This window comes from Talpa occidentalis, unplaced genomic scaffold, assembly GCF_014898055.3.
Source record: "Talpa occidentalis isolate TD23 unplaced genomic scaffold, MPIMG_talOcc4v2.1 talOcc4.16, whole genome shotgun sequence".
Taxonomy (NCBI): domain Eukaryota; kingdom Metazoa; phylum Chordata; class Mammalia; order Eulipotyphla; family Talpidae; genus Talpa; species Talpa occidentalis.
Window position 1 is genome coordinate 75250258 of NW_023601653.1, and position 14159 is coordinate 75264416.

Sequence of the window (14159 nt, forward strand, 5' to 3'; positions counted from 1 at the left end):
AAATGTTTCTTTTACTTTAAAAAAGGGGTATATGAAAACTCTATAAAAATGTTTCCAGACCAAGAACAAAGGAATAGACCATGCATCTGCAATTCTGAGTAAATCTCCTTGGACACACACCATTTCAAAAGCCTGTCCCGAAGAAAAGCTACGTTCTTCCTCCCCAAGGACCCTGGGGCGGTGGCACTGGGGGTGCCTCCAGGTAAATGGGGAAAGCGCCCAACATGGCAAGTACGTGCTGCAACTTCCCAGCCCAGCGCTCCACCCAGACCCCCACCCCAGGGGATCCCACTTACCTCAGGCAGCTCCAGAAACTGCAGACTGCTTGCTTAGGCCCCTACAGATGTGTCAGAAAAACCAGAAAAGCTCCCCATCCTGTTTCACTTCCTACTGGGGCAGGTTTCACTTCCTCCTAGCCTCGTGTTGCACAGGCTCTGAAGACAGGCAGGGACATGGGCCTGCAGCCCAGGCAGCAAGGAGGCTGGACTGCGTGGGTGCATGGGCGCTGTGTATGTGCATTTGTGTGTTTGGGGGGTTACCTGTACGTTTGTATGGGTTTATGTGGGGGGCAGGTATTGTGAATGTTTGAATGTTCATGTTTTTGGGGGGGAATTTATCCACAATTGTGTGTGTTTGGGTGCTTGTGTGCATCTGTGTGTGGCGGGGGGCGGGGGTTAAGCTTATTGGGGGCAGGGACCTGTGTGTTTGTGTGCAGCGTGTCTTTATAGGGTTCAGGGCATAGTTTGGACAACAGGTACCACAAAGAGATGCTCTAAAATCTTAGAAAGAATACCCTCCTCAAAATGGGATTATGAGCTGGGGGGGCAACTTACTGGATATTCACTAACAAGGGTGACATGACAAAAGGTGAGTGTTTGAAGGGGGCATCAGGGATCGGTGTAGAACAGTGGAGTGGTAGGCAGGAGTGAGGTGTGGCTGGTATGGGAGGCCTGGCGGAGGGACAGCAAGCCTGGCAGGCCAGGCAGCAGGCCTGGCCCCCGGAGGGAGAGTGGACTGGGTCAGATTCGATGCCGGGATGCTGGAATCCAGCTGAGCTTCTCACCCCACTCAGCAATCACAGCCATTTGGCCTTGATCATGTTACTTTAACTCTGTGCTTCAGTTTCCTGATCTGAAAGTAAAGATAGAAAAGCACTTACTGCATAGGGTCCACTGTGGGAATTAAGTGGAGAATGTGTTCCAGGTGGCTGCTGCGAAGTCCATCTGCAGTAAGCATTGGCCACTACAATGACCAGAAGGAACTGGTGAGACGCAGGGCCCAGGCCCAGCAAGCTGTCGTGACGGCTGCGCCGGTGGCTTCTGTGGTGCACACGGGTTACAGGCTGGCCGGGAACCCCTTCTTCCCAGTCTCACTCGAAGGGCCTTCCGCCCTCAAACACACCCACCAGCCCACCCTGCTTCCACTTCTGCAGCTCCCCAGGGGCCGAAACCTCTGGGCCCCTGGTCAGCCGTCCACTGAACACAGAATCCAAAAGTGACAATGCAAAGGAATTAGGAATTTCTTCTTCAGAAGCTCAAGGATAATGTTTTGAAAATCAGCGGAATCAGAAGGAACGAGCAAGTAGTAAAGAAACGAAATTAATAGGGAAGGGTAGGAAGGGCACGCCCGTGATTTTAATGTGAACTATTTGAAGGGTTTGGTTTTTTTTTTAACTACCAGATCAGAAGTGAAGTTCTGCTTTCCCAAAGCTTTGGTTAAAAGTAGGCGCTGATTTTCACATCTCAAAAAGTTGGCTCAGGGGCTTCCCTGGTGGCGCAAGGGGTTAAGTCTCAGCACTGTGAGGCAATCCTCAGCCACTGCAGCAGGAGTTCCATGCCCAGCCAGGGAGCTACCCACATGGCACAGCAGACCTCTCCTGTCTCGCCCGCTGCTCCCCTCAGCAGTGTGTTTCAGTCAGTCTGCCTGTTCTGCTCCCCACCCTGTCTCTGGTGAATCCTATCACACACACACACACACACACACACACACACACCCCGCACCTCTGGCCTGCACCCCAACTCTTGTATACACAAATGAATCAATATTTAAAAAAAAAAAAAGTTGGCTCAGCCACTCCAGCTCATGCCTTGGCCAGGGAGTGCAGTGAAGCCAGCTGAGGTCTGTGGGTTTTGTGACAGGAGCAGCCGCTTTAGGCAGAATCCACTTGGGTGAGGGGAGTGAAGACCCAGTCCTTGAGGCAGAGACTAGAGAGGCATGGCTGGGCACCCACCCTTTGGCACAGGATCAGAAGCAATGACCAAGGAGTTTGACAGCAGGCTCTGCAAAGCTCCTGGGCAGGGCTGTTAGTCCAGAGCCAACTTCTTGCCCTTTTGTGGCTGAAGTCACTATTTTTTAAAAAGATTTATTTATTTATGCACACAAGAGCCGGGGTGTAGGCCAGAGGTGCAGAGGGGAGGGTGAAAGGATTCACCAGAGACAGAGTGGGGAGCAGAACAGGCGGATCCACTGAAATACACTGCTGAGGGGAGCAGCGGGCAAGACAGGAGAGGTCTGCTGTGTCATGTGGGTAGCTCCCTGGCTGGGGATCGAACTTGTGCTACAGAGGCTGCAGATAGCTTCATAGTGCTATGCTTAACCCCTTGCACCAACAGGGAGCCCCTGAAGTCACTTCTAAGGACCCATCAGCCTGGGGTGTGACTGTAGTCATTGACTAACAGAAAAAGTGTGACATCTGAGGACAGCAAGCAACAATGTAAAATGGGGAGGCCATTCTGGAAGAACATTCTGCCAGGTGCAGAGACAATAGAATGTAGAACCAAGCTCTGCTGTTCATGCTTTATTGAAGATGAGTGTCAGAGCAGAACTGGGCTTGTGTTCAGAATCTGAACATCTATAGGACAAAGAAAGAGCCAAAACACCTTTTAGTGACGACACAACTGAACATAAATGAAAAGAAGCCAGAAAGGACCGGCAGGATTTGGGCCCCAAATTGGAAACAGAAAATGTGTGAGGATTAAAAGCGGTCTCTGAAAAAAATAAAAAATAAAAAATAAAGGTGGTCTCTGATTGCGCAAATATTGAGAGTTACTTTATTAAAACATCATTTCCCCCACTAATACCATGAATTTATACGCTATCCATGACCTCAAGGACAGTCAACTATGGTTTCAACTATGGTTGAAAGTTTAAAGGACTGCATAGTCCATTTTTTTAGAAAATGCTCACTATTGGCGTTTTAAAAATGGAAATAATAATAGCAAGAGCTTGAAAATTATATGCATTTGCTCTTTTTAATAACCCTTGCAGTAATCTTAAAAGGTAGGGATTATTGCTATCCCCCTTAACAGGTAAGCATATAAAGCACCTGGGGGTTGGTGACTTGCTGGTCACACAGCTGGTAACCAGTAGAGTATGGACTTGCCTCTGGTAGCTTCCACCTACCACCCTCCCTGCTGGCAAGGACAAAGGTCTTGAGAGCAGCAGGAGTCCCTGCCTGGAGCAGCTCTTGAGAGACAGGAGGACAGAGCCCTGGAGAAGAGCACAGGTAGCCAAGAGGATACAGGAATAAACATTTGCAGGTACAGGGCAAGGTTTCCAAATACCGGGAGCTGTGCTTTTTGTTTTTAAAGATTTATTCATCCATGCATACAAGAACTGGAGTACAGGCCAGAGGCATGGGGGGTGAGAGGACTCACCAGAGACAGAGTGGGGAGCAGAACAGGCAGACTGACTGAAATACACTGCTGAGGAGAGCAGCGGGCGAGACAGGAGAGGTCTGCTGTGCCATGTGAGTCAGCTCCCTGGCCAGGGATCGAACTCATGTTGCAGTGGCTGGTGATAACTTGATAGGGCTTTGTTGGACAGTATTTTGAATCCATTGCTTTATTGTGCAAGAGTTTTGGGACACTGATATTTTATTATATATTAAAGAATATCCCAGTGAAGTGATAGGATGTTTGGGATTTGTTTAAATTATATGCAGCAAGAGAGTAGGATAAGTGGGAGATTAAAAAAGAATTAAAAAATTCTGTTGATAAGGATTGAAGTTAGATGGTGCATGTATGAGGTTCGTTTTGACTATTTGTAAATTTGCATAATTTCAAAATTTTTCAAATGACAAATGTGTAAAAATGTTCTATTCCTACCTCGATGATGTGGCCTGATGATGTGTCCTGATATTAGCAGATGCGCGAAGTTGCCTGCAAGCATGCTGGCAGCATGGTCCCCAGATGAAGCCCATTTCCTCCCAAAAAATAGAAGAGGAGCAGAGGTGCAGGCCGTGGAAGGGGCAGGCACTCAGGATTTCCAAGGACAGAGGTGGGAGTGAGGCTGGGGCCTCAGGCAACGGGAGGGGAAGACAGGTGGGTGTGGAGCAGGCAGGGCCAGACCAGGTGAGGAGCTGGACAACTCAGTGAGGAGTAACTGAAGGGTGTTAAGCCAGAAGGTGATCTGCCGATTCTGCTGGATCTCTCAGATGGCTTGATGAGATGGTTTCTGAGCACTGAGCAGGAAATCCTGGTCATAGTCGAGTCACTAAAAGTCCTTGGGGGCCTCACTGGTGGCACAAGGGGTTAAGACACAATCTATGAAGCTCCGCTGCAGCACGAGTTCGATCCCCGGCCAGGGAGCTACCCACATGGTGCAGCAGACCTCTCCTGAGTCCCCCACTGCTCCCCTTAGCAGTGTACTTCATTCAGTCTGCCTGTTCTGTTACCTGCTCTGTCTCTGGTGAATCCTCTCACCCTCCACACCTCTGGCCTCTTGTATGCATAAATAAATAAATCTTTAAAAAAAAAAAGTTCTTGGAGTTCAGGTTTGAGGACCATGTGCAGGTACAGGTGATGGTGCAGTGCAGAAGTGATGGCTTCTGCATTGGTTTAGGAAAACTTTCACCAAATATGTCCCGGTGGATCAATATCACACAATGAGGACCTCCCTGGTAGCTCAGGGATTAAAGTCTCAGCACTATCAAGCTATCAGCAGCCACTGCAGCATGAGTTTGATCCCCCACCAGGGAGCTGACCCACATATGGCGCAGCAGACCTCTCCTGTCTCACCTGCTGCTCCCCTCAGCAGTGTATTTCAGTCAATCTGCCTGTTCTGTTGCCCATTCTGTCTCTGCTGAATCCTCTCACCCCCCCCCCCACACCTCTGGCCTACACCCCAGTTCTTGTATGCATAAATAAATTTCCACAGAGAACACAAGTGCCTGGAAGCTGGGGCTCTAATCCGCACCGGGGCTGGGTTTCAGCCCCTCACCAGTTTACTAAATTTGCTTTTATTTTTCACCAAGTGGGTTAGTGTGTGTGCATGAAGTGAAAGTATTGTTGAACTATAAAGTAACTATACAGTGTGAGTGATATTCCTTGCACAGATTTTTCTCTGGAACCTTTCTTTTCTCACTTCATAGAATGTGCTGAACATAATTGACCCGTTAATATCATGCTTTGTATTGCTACTGCATTATCACTGCATTTAGTAGTGCTGCTGACGTGTGTAGCACTGTTTGACCCTATTCTGAATGGTTTTGCTTTTAAATATGATTTTAAAAATATGATTTTTCGGTCCCTTCCCATGCATTTAACTTGCGACTTCTGGTGGATCTTATGTTTAGCAATTTTTCCTTCTAATGTGTTACTTCTTGTCCTTGGACTGAGGAACCAGAAAACCAAACTTGCAAGGAATGTGAGTTCTAAGCGAGAGCTTCTTCAATTTTGTGATGAGTCAGGGCACATTCATAAGGACATGGACTGATTTTCAGATACAGAATTAACCTTAATAAACTTTAAAAAAAAAGTTAAAATTAACCTTACTTCCCGTCCCCAATCCTGCTAAAATGACAGCGAAGAGAGTTCTTTTTCATCACTGTCTTTGTTGTTGTGTTGCTTTATAATAACCCCTTTACATTTCTTTCTTGTGCAGTTTGGTACCAATATATATATTTTAAAGATTTATATTATTTATGCATACAAAAACTGGGGTACAGGCCAGAGGTGTGGGGCATGAGAGGATTCACCAGAGACAGAGCGGGGAACAGAACAGGCAGAATGACTAAGTACACTGCTGAGGGGAGCAGCGGGCGAGTCAGGAGAGGTCTGCTGTACCATGTGGTTTGCTCCCTGGCCAGGGATTGAACTCGTGCTGCAGCGGCTGCAGATCACTTCATAGTGCTGCATTTTAACCCCTTGCACCACCAGGGAGGCCCCCAATAATTTTTTTTTTTTTTAGTTTTTGCTTTTCGGTAAAACTCTTAACCTTCCTCTGTCTTGAATGTTGATTTTGCAGGTAAAGGATTCTAGGCTGGAAATATTTTTAACTATCTCCTGCCATGCCCTTGCAGCGTTTCTACTGAAAAGTCCGCCTGGTTTTCCCTCATAGGTCAGCCCTTTTCCTCTTTAAGTTTTTATATTCGGTTCTTGTCTTTGGCTTTCGACACTTTTATGTTAATGTGTCTTGCTGTACATCTGTCTGCTATAATTTTGTTTGGAGTTGTTTGGGCCTCTTGGATCGTGATGTCTGGTTGGTTTCCCGGGTTGAGACGGCTCTCAGCACGTGATTCTTTAAATACCTTTTCTCTGCCTTTCTCTTTCACTTCTCCTTCTGCACTGTTTTCATTTTTTTTAATTCTTTATTCTCTATGTGTGTGTTCTCCAGTGCTCTACTTTCACTCATTATCTCCATTGCTTGTGTTTGTCTGCTATTGAGTCCTTTCTATTGTGTGTTTTTTTTAAAGATTTATTTATTTATTTATTTATTTATTTATACAAGCACTGGGTACAGTCAGAAGCGCAGGAGGGTGAGAGAATTCACCAGAGCCAGAGCGGAGAGCAGAGCAGGCAGACTGACCAAGTACACTGCTGAGGGGAGCAGCGGACACAGCTGGAGAGGTCTGTGCCGTCATGTGGGACCCTAGCCAGGGGCCCGGGATCGCACCAAACCGGCGCTTCACAGCCCAGCGCTCCACAGCACAGCCCTCAACCGCTGTGCCACCGCCACCGGGGAGGCCCTCTATTGTGTTTTTGGGTTTTTTTTTGTTTTTTTTTTAATTTATTTATACAAGCACTGGGTACAGTCAGAAGCGCGGAGGGTGAGAGAATTCACCAGAGCCAGAGCGGGGAGCAGAGCAGACAGAAGGACCGAAGTACACTGCTGAGGGGCTCCTCTGGTGGCCGGGGAGCAGCCGGGGATCGAACCCGTGCTGCAGAGGCTGTGGGCAGCTTCGCAACCCAGTGCCCAACCGCTGCGCCACCGGGGAGGCCCCCAACACAGAGTCTTATCCTGAGGAGTTTATGCCTGTTATTAACAGGTGCTAAATGGAACAAGTGTTGTGACCTCCGTTTTAACCAAGGGAGGGGTAAGGGTGTCTCAAATTTCCCAGTCTCAGGTTGCAAGCAGTAGCTCTTCTTATTTTTTTTTTTTAACTTTTTTTTTTTTTTAAAGTTTATTTATACAAGTTTGGGCTCAGGCCTGATGCGCTGGAGGGTGAGAGGACTCACCAGAGACAGAGCCGGGAACAGAACAGGCAGACTGACAAAATACACTGCTGAGGGAAGCAGCGGGAGAAGCAGGAGAGCTCTGCTCGCCATGTGGGTTGCTCCAAGGCCGGAGGGATCGAACTGGTGTTGCAGAGGCTGCGGATAGCTTCACACTGCTGTGCTTTATCCCTTTTGCCACCAGGGAGTCCCGAGAACACCTAAGAGTTAATTACTCTCTTAGCAGCTTTCAGGTAAACACTGCAATATTGTCAGCTATAGTCATATTGCTCTACATTACATCCCCAGGACTTAGTCATCTTCCTTCCATGTTATCTCATAACCTGCTGAGTTCCCAGTACCTTGCACAGTGCTGGCACTTAGTAAGTGCTCAGTAAATATTTGTTTTCCTTATCCTTTTTGTTGGGATGCCAGTTGGGACACCTAGTGAGAGAGAGAAGCCCTTAAGCCATTCAGTTCATGTCTCTCTGGATTTTTTGACATTAGCTGCACAAACCCTGACCTCATCGCCAGCTGCCCTCCCCGCAAAACCTGATCCTCTTTCAATATCCCCTTCTTAAGTGGCACCTTCACCCCCCAATGCTTCAGCCAGAGACCTGCTGCTCATGCAGAATATGAGGGGCTGGGAGGCTGCTGTCCCATGTCTCATACCAAACCTGCACTGTCCCTGCTGTCCCCTCTACCGGCCCCCAGCATCCGTGTCTTCCAGGTCTACCATCACGACCCCACTACCAGGCCCCAGCATCTCACAACTGCTCTATTCATAGGTTCCACTTTTGTCCCATTTTGATTTATTTTTCAGATCTAAAAGCACAAATTCCAGCATCTCTCATGTCCCTTCCTGCTGAAAACATTTCAAAATCTACCCAGAATGTCAAGTTGTTTTTGGTCTCTTGGGTGGTGTCTTATCCCGCCTCCAATCATCTTTCCGCCTGGCTCCCCACTGCTCCCTTCAGTCCACCCTTTTAGTATCTCGCAGGGGTTGAACCATCTGCTTCTAACAGCCTGCAGCAGCGTTATTCCCTTTTCCTGGATGGGCTTCACCTCCTTTGCAAGCCAACCCCTCCAGGCTCCAGCTGAATGTTTCTCCTCAGGGAAGCTTTTGATGAACACCTTTCAGTGTAAATTTAGCCCCTCTGTTAAGATCTTCATAATCTCTTTTTCTACCACAACACTACCACAATTTGTTCTTCTGTATTTATCTATTTCCAGGACTGTTTGTTTCCCCGTATATCTTCATATTAGAGTGAAAGCTGCTTAAGTGCTTTCTGGATCCTAGTTTACCTGTCTCAGTGTAGACGCTCAAAAGACGGTCTGCATCAGGTGTGGTTGGATGCGTGAATGAATGAATAAAAGTGTGGAAAATAGAAAATTCTGAGTACCTGGTGCAGGTAGTAGACAGTTGGGTCTTCTCAACCTGGTAAAATGGGGAAGAGTAAATGAGAGCAGGTAGTCTAGCCATAAACGTGTATGGCCTCCTTGCGTGTGATGAAGTTCCCTGGAATCGTGCAGTGTTCAACTTGCACAATCGCACATGGCTGCCTGGGGAGCAATGATAAATGCTAATGGCGTATCCATAAGTCTGGGTTTCTTGTTAGTTATATTTAGTTTTTCAGCTATGCTAACAACACCCACATCTTGCCACCTTCAAAGTGAGTTCTGGAGGCCTCCCTGGTGGTACAAGGGGTTAAGACGCAGCCTATGAAGCTAACTGCAGGCTCTGCAGCACAAGTTCAATACCCGGTCAGGGAGGTACCCACATGGCGCAGCAGACCTCTCCTGAATTGCCCTCTGCTCCCCTCAGCAGTGTATTTCAGTCAATCTGCCTGTTCTGTTCCCCACTCTGTCTCTGGTGAGTCCTCTCAACCCCCACACCTCTGGCCTGTACCCCCATTCTTGCATGTGTATATGAATAAATCTTTAAAAAAACAAACAAACCAAAGTGAGTTCTGAATCGAAGGACAGAAAATGACTCTCCTGGGCACATTTTGGTCAGCATTTTCTCCCTTGCAGACATGGAGACTCTAGCCTGGCTGGGGTGAAGGACTTGCATTACCATCTGTTGGTGGGGCAAACAGTAAGATTGTCTGCACTTCCTGAGCTGGTGGTTGCTGTGTTATTCTTGAGAAGAGCCTCCTCTGGCAGCTGGGGAGGAAAAAGGTCAGCTGTCTTTGAAACCTAAACATCTGCGACTGGGTACCATATATGCCAAGGAATTAATTTTGTCTAACCTGGAAAGCACAGGTTCTTCTAAGAGTTCCTCCTCTCTGGAGAAGAGAATTTAGTAAAGAAAATCATATCATTGCTTGTAAAAAAACACTTCCAAAGGGCCTCCCATGGCTGAAGGGATTAAGTCTCAGCACTATGAAGCTATCGGCAGCCACTGCAGCACAAGTTTGATCCCCAGCCAGGGAGGTGACCCACATGGCGCAGCAGACCTCTCCTGTCTTGCCCGCTGCTCCCCTCAGCAGTGTACTTTAGTCAGTCTCCCTGTTCTGCTCCCCGCTCTGTCTCTGGTGAATCCTCTCAGCCCCTGCACCTCTGGCTTACACCCCAGTTCTTGTATGTATAAATAAATAAATCTTTTTAAAAAATAAAAAACACTCCCAACGTTCCCCCATGGTCCCCCACAATCCCCAGTTAGATCAAACTCTTCACTGTTACACAAATAAACCAGGTTAGTCTGTGGGCCTCTGTACAGGTCATGGATTCGCTGAGCCTGGAGGTATTTCCGTCCCCCCTTGCACCTGGCTGACTCCTAACTGCTTGGCTTCATTGACCCTCCCTGTCCCCAGGACGAACGCCAGGTAAAGTGCTGGCCAGGGACCCTCTCTTGCTCAGTCACGGACTTTAACCCATAACACACCATATTGAATGGTCCAGGGGTGTGTGTTTCTGCCTTGAGGGTACGTCTTCTTCAGTGGGAGAGACGACCTTACTTGCCAGGCACCATGTCTGGCACTTTCTAACCACCTCCAGTGTGTGAATGAGAGAGAGAAAGAAGCTGCTTAGTTTTCCTGACTTCTCAGGCTCCCTCAGTGGCAGGAACACCGGGAGCTGTGGACCCAGAACTGCCCGGAGAGGTCTTTGTTCCCTGACTTAGGCAGCTGCTTTGTCCCTGAAGGGAATGTTCTTCTCCCTGTTCTCCCTGCCTCCTCTCCCACGCCAAGAGCTCCATCCAGAGCCTCCAATCTATGACTACTCAGAAGGATCAGGGGAGGAGTCTGCGCAGGAGGAGAGACGTCTTGGGGGGCCGACAGGCAGATGGGGAGGACTATAGAAAGGCATCTGAGACCAGAAGGGGGAGCCTCTATTGTTTCTGGCCTTTCCCCACCTTCCCATTCTGTGAAGGGCCCTTACTGTTCCTGCTGAGCAGGTTGTGGAATCTGAGGACCCCAGGGGTTCAATAACCAGTCAGTTCTGCAGCTACCAAGAGGTGGGATGAGGTAAAAACAGCAGCGAGAACTGCCGCCAGTTGGGTCTTACAGACAGCCCCACACGGCACGGACATCTCGCGCAGTCACGCTGGGGGGCTGCCAGCGGTTCATCTCCACCCGACAGATGGGGGAACTGATGCTCTGAGAAGTGATCAACTCCATCCAGGGCTCACAGTAAGTGGCCGAACCAGGCCACACTACACCTGTCCTTCTTTGTAAAGCTTCCGAGGGGAGAGAAAACAGGTGTGTGCAAAATAAATCAGCTCAGAAAGGACCGTTTGTAAAGAGCAGGAGTTCTGCAGCAAGAGCTACACAGGAGATCAACCCCCTTCACTGAGGAGAGCAGAGAGGCCACGGTGTGTGTGTGTGTGTGTGTGTGTGTGTGTGTGTGTGTCCCCTCCAGAAGTACTTCCATTGTTGTTCTCCCAAACAAACAAGCTGACCACCCCTTTCACCCCCCATGCATGTGCGCACACGCATGCATCTACGTGCTCTGCTATCTTACTGGACACGTCTGGCTGCCCTCCCCCATGATTTCCCATTCGCCACTACATTCCTCAGGCCACATGTTTTCCAAGGACACTTTGGTCAAGGCTTCATGCAGCAAAGCCCTCTGAGTGCAGCCCCTGGCCCTCATGTCCTCAGCCTGCGCACTAGTCACCTGGATAACTACAAACTGCTGAAATCCAGGCCTCACTCCAGACCGGGTAAGTCAGAGTCCCTGTGCCTGTGACTTGATGGCCTGAGGCCTGGCCTGGCTGCTCCACAGCCAGCCACACTGAACCCAGACACCTCTCTTCCCCAGTGATAGCTGACTGCGATGGAGGTTAGCAGAGCAAGCCCAATAGAGTTCCAAATGTTCATGTTTATTTTGAGGCATATTTAAAAGGTAACTGATGGGTGATGTACTGGAGAAAAGAGAGAGACGCCTCCCTCTCCTGTCTCCCATGGCGCCATCCTCTTCCCTCAAATAGAATCAAATTTTCTCTGCCATCTCCAAGAATCCCTGAGCTCTAACCACCACACCATGTTTCTCTCCACACCATACCTCCATGTGGGACTGCACTTTATTTATTTAAAAGATTTATTTATTTTTTATTTATGCATACAAGAACCAGGTAGGGTGTAGGCCAGATGGGAGGGGGTGAGAGGATTCACCAGAGACAGAGTGAGGAACAGAAGAGGCAGATCTATTGAAATACACTGCTGAGGGGAGCAATGGGCCAGACAGGGGAGGTCTGCTGCACCATGTGGGTAGCTCCCTGGCCAGGAATCGAACATGCTGCAGTGGCTGCTGATAGCATCACAGTGCTGAGACAACCCCTTGCACAACCAGGGAGGCCCCTGGAGCTGCACTTTAGGAGACACAGCCTGGATCCTGTGCCCCAGGGCACAGAAGTGGAAGGGACAGCACCAGGGACCGCAGCTCCCCCTAAGCAGAGGCCAGGGACTGCCCTAATGTGCTGTGGGTATCTGTCTTCAGCCCCTCTTTCCCGCTTCCCTCTCCAAATGCTAGTGAAAATGCGCTCCATTTAATATATTCCAGCTCCATTTTCTAGAGAGAAACTGAGGTGCACAGAAGGAAAACAATCTGTGGTCAGTTCCGCTAAGACTCAGTCACCCCAGAGACCAGTTTAAGTGGTGGAGATGGGCCTCTCTGTCTGCAAAGCAATCCCCAAAGGGTTTAGGGTATACCTGCGCAAGGATGACTTGCTTTTTAAGACCAACCCCAAAGACTCCCTAACATTTCCAAAATACCTTAATCAGATGTGTCCCTGGGGGCTCCAGGTCAGGGCTTGGAGGTGTGCATACTTAGATATCCCGCCTCTCACCACCCCAACTAACCAAGAACAACAGTTTGCCCCTGGCTGATTCTTCAGATATGCCAGAGCAGCCTCGGAGGCAACATTTCTTTATCCCCAACACAAAAGACAAGATTTGGGGTGACTCCACCTCCAAACTAGGAACCTGGTGGGGTCTGAGTTTAAATGTAAATGCTGGGGTCTTAAATATTTTTAAAGTTGTAATACAAGAAACAGGTTGCCTCAGGACCACAAGGATTACTTTTTATATGCAAATGAAAATAATGAATCTTTAAATGCAGTAATTGTCGGGGAGGGGGAGAATGAGCTGACTCTAGCTGGAAGGAAGGAGGCTGCCTGGGTGGGCTCCATGCATGATAAAACTCACCAGGGCAGAGGAGAAAAAGACTAAAAGGGGGTCACGATCCAGGGAGAGTTGATCAAAAGTTCTAGGGACCAGTCAACTTGGAGGAGGAAGGACTGGGTTCCTGGGTGTAGTAATTAAGGGTCACAAGGAAGACCAACAGAAGAGCAACAGGCCATCCGGGACAAAACTAGCACAGGGACATACTCGCTCTGAAACCAAAGGCAGAAACTCAACACAAGTGGGGAGTGCTCTGTCTTGGGGTCCTGGGCATCCTCTTTGCCTGCGCGCTAGCTCTCACATCAGCATTCCTTCCCGAGAGTGGGCCCGACTGTGGAGTTCCTGATTGCAGGGACTGTTGAGCTGAATTTGATACTCCCAGTTTTGGCATTTATTAACTGCTCACTGCTGACGGAACGTGCGATGCTTTGCCTCTGTTTCCCTGGTACTCATTCATTCATTCATTCATTCATTCACTAATATTTACTGAGAACTGCTACCTGCCTGATAATGCCATGGGAGTGGTCCCTGTTCTCATGAACTTTGCAATCTACAATGAGAAACCACGTTAATAAATGATGGATGAATTCTATAGATGAAAATAAGTATATTCAAGAAACAGAGGGATAAGGACAGCCTAAAGGAAGACCCCACCCAAAGCAGGATACAGGATGTTTCCCAGAAAATTCATTTAATATGAGATCTGAAGAATGGGTCGATGTTAACCAGAGGGAGAAAAACATTCTAGACACTCGCAAACAGGCAAAATCTTAAGGAAGCAAAAAAAAAAAAAAAAAAAAAAAGATGGAGTGGAGGTGGCAGCAGAGGAAAGTGAGTAAAGAATGTTATTGGATGTTGAGAGGTTACAGTGCATGTGGAAGCATCTAGAAGCCCTGCCCCATGGGGTACACTGAGAGAATATAAGGAGGTTTATGTCAAGGGATTTTAAGCCAATATGCAGTCTTCTCACTACTTGTCATTTTCTGATCATCCCAGAGAACCAGACCCCATCTTTGGTTCTCAGCCACTACCCCTACCCCCACCCCTACCCCATCACCTGATCCTGGCTTGGGGAGCTACCTTCCTCCCTCCAGCACTGGCA

At 48.4% G+C, this 14159-nt stretch overlaps 1 protein-coding gene across 3 annotated transcripts in view; it reads right to left on the reverse strand.

The window, feature by feature from the left end:
• ADA2 (adenosine deaminase 2) overlaps positions 1–14159 on the reverse strand; it is a 64784-nt gene that overhangs the window by 30252 nt on the left and 20373 nt on the right. For 2 of the 3 annotated variants that reach the window (XM_054696577.1, XM_037514618.2), the window contains exon 2: positions 1160–1242. The gene's annotated coding sequence lies outside the window, so the exon portion shown is untranslated. Of the gene's footprint in view, positions 1–296; positions 336–1159; positions 1243–14159 lie in introns of those variants that run through there. The other variant, XM_037514617.2, reaches the window with a different exon arrangement.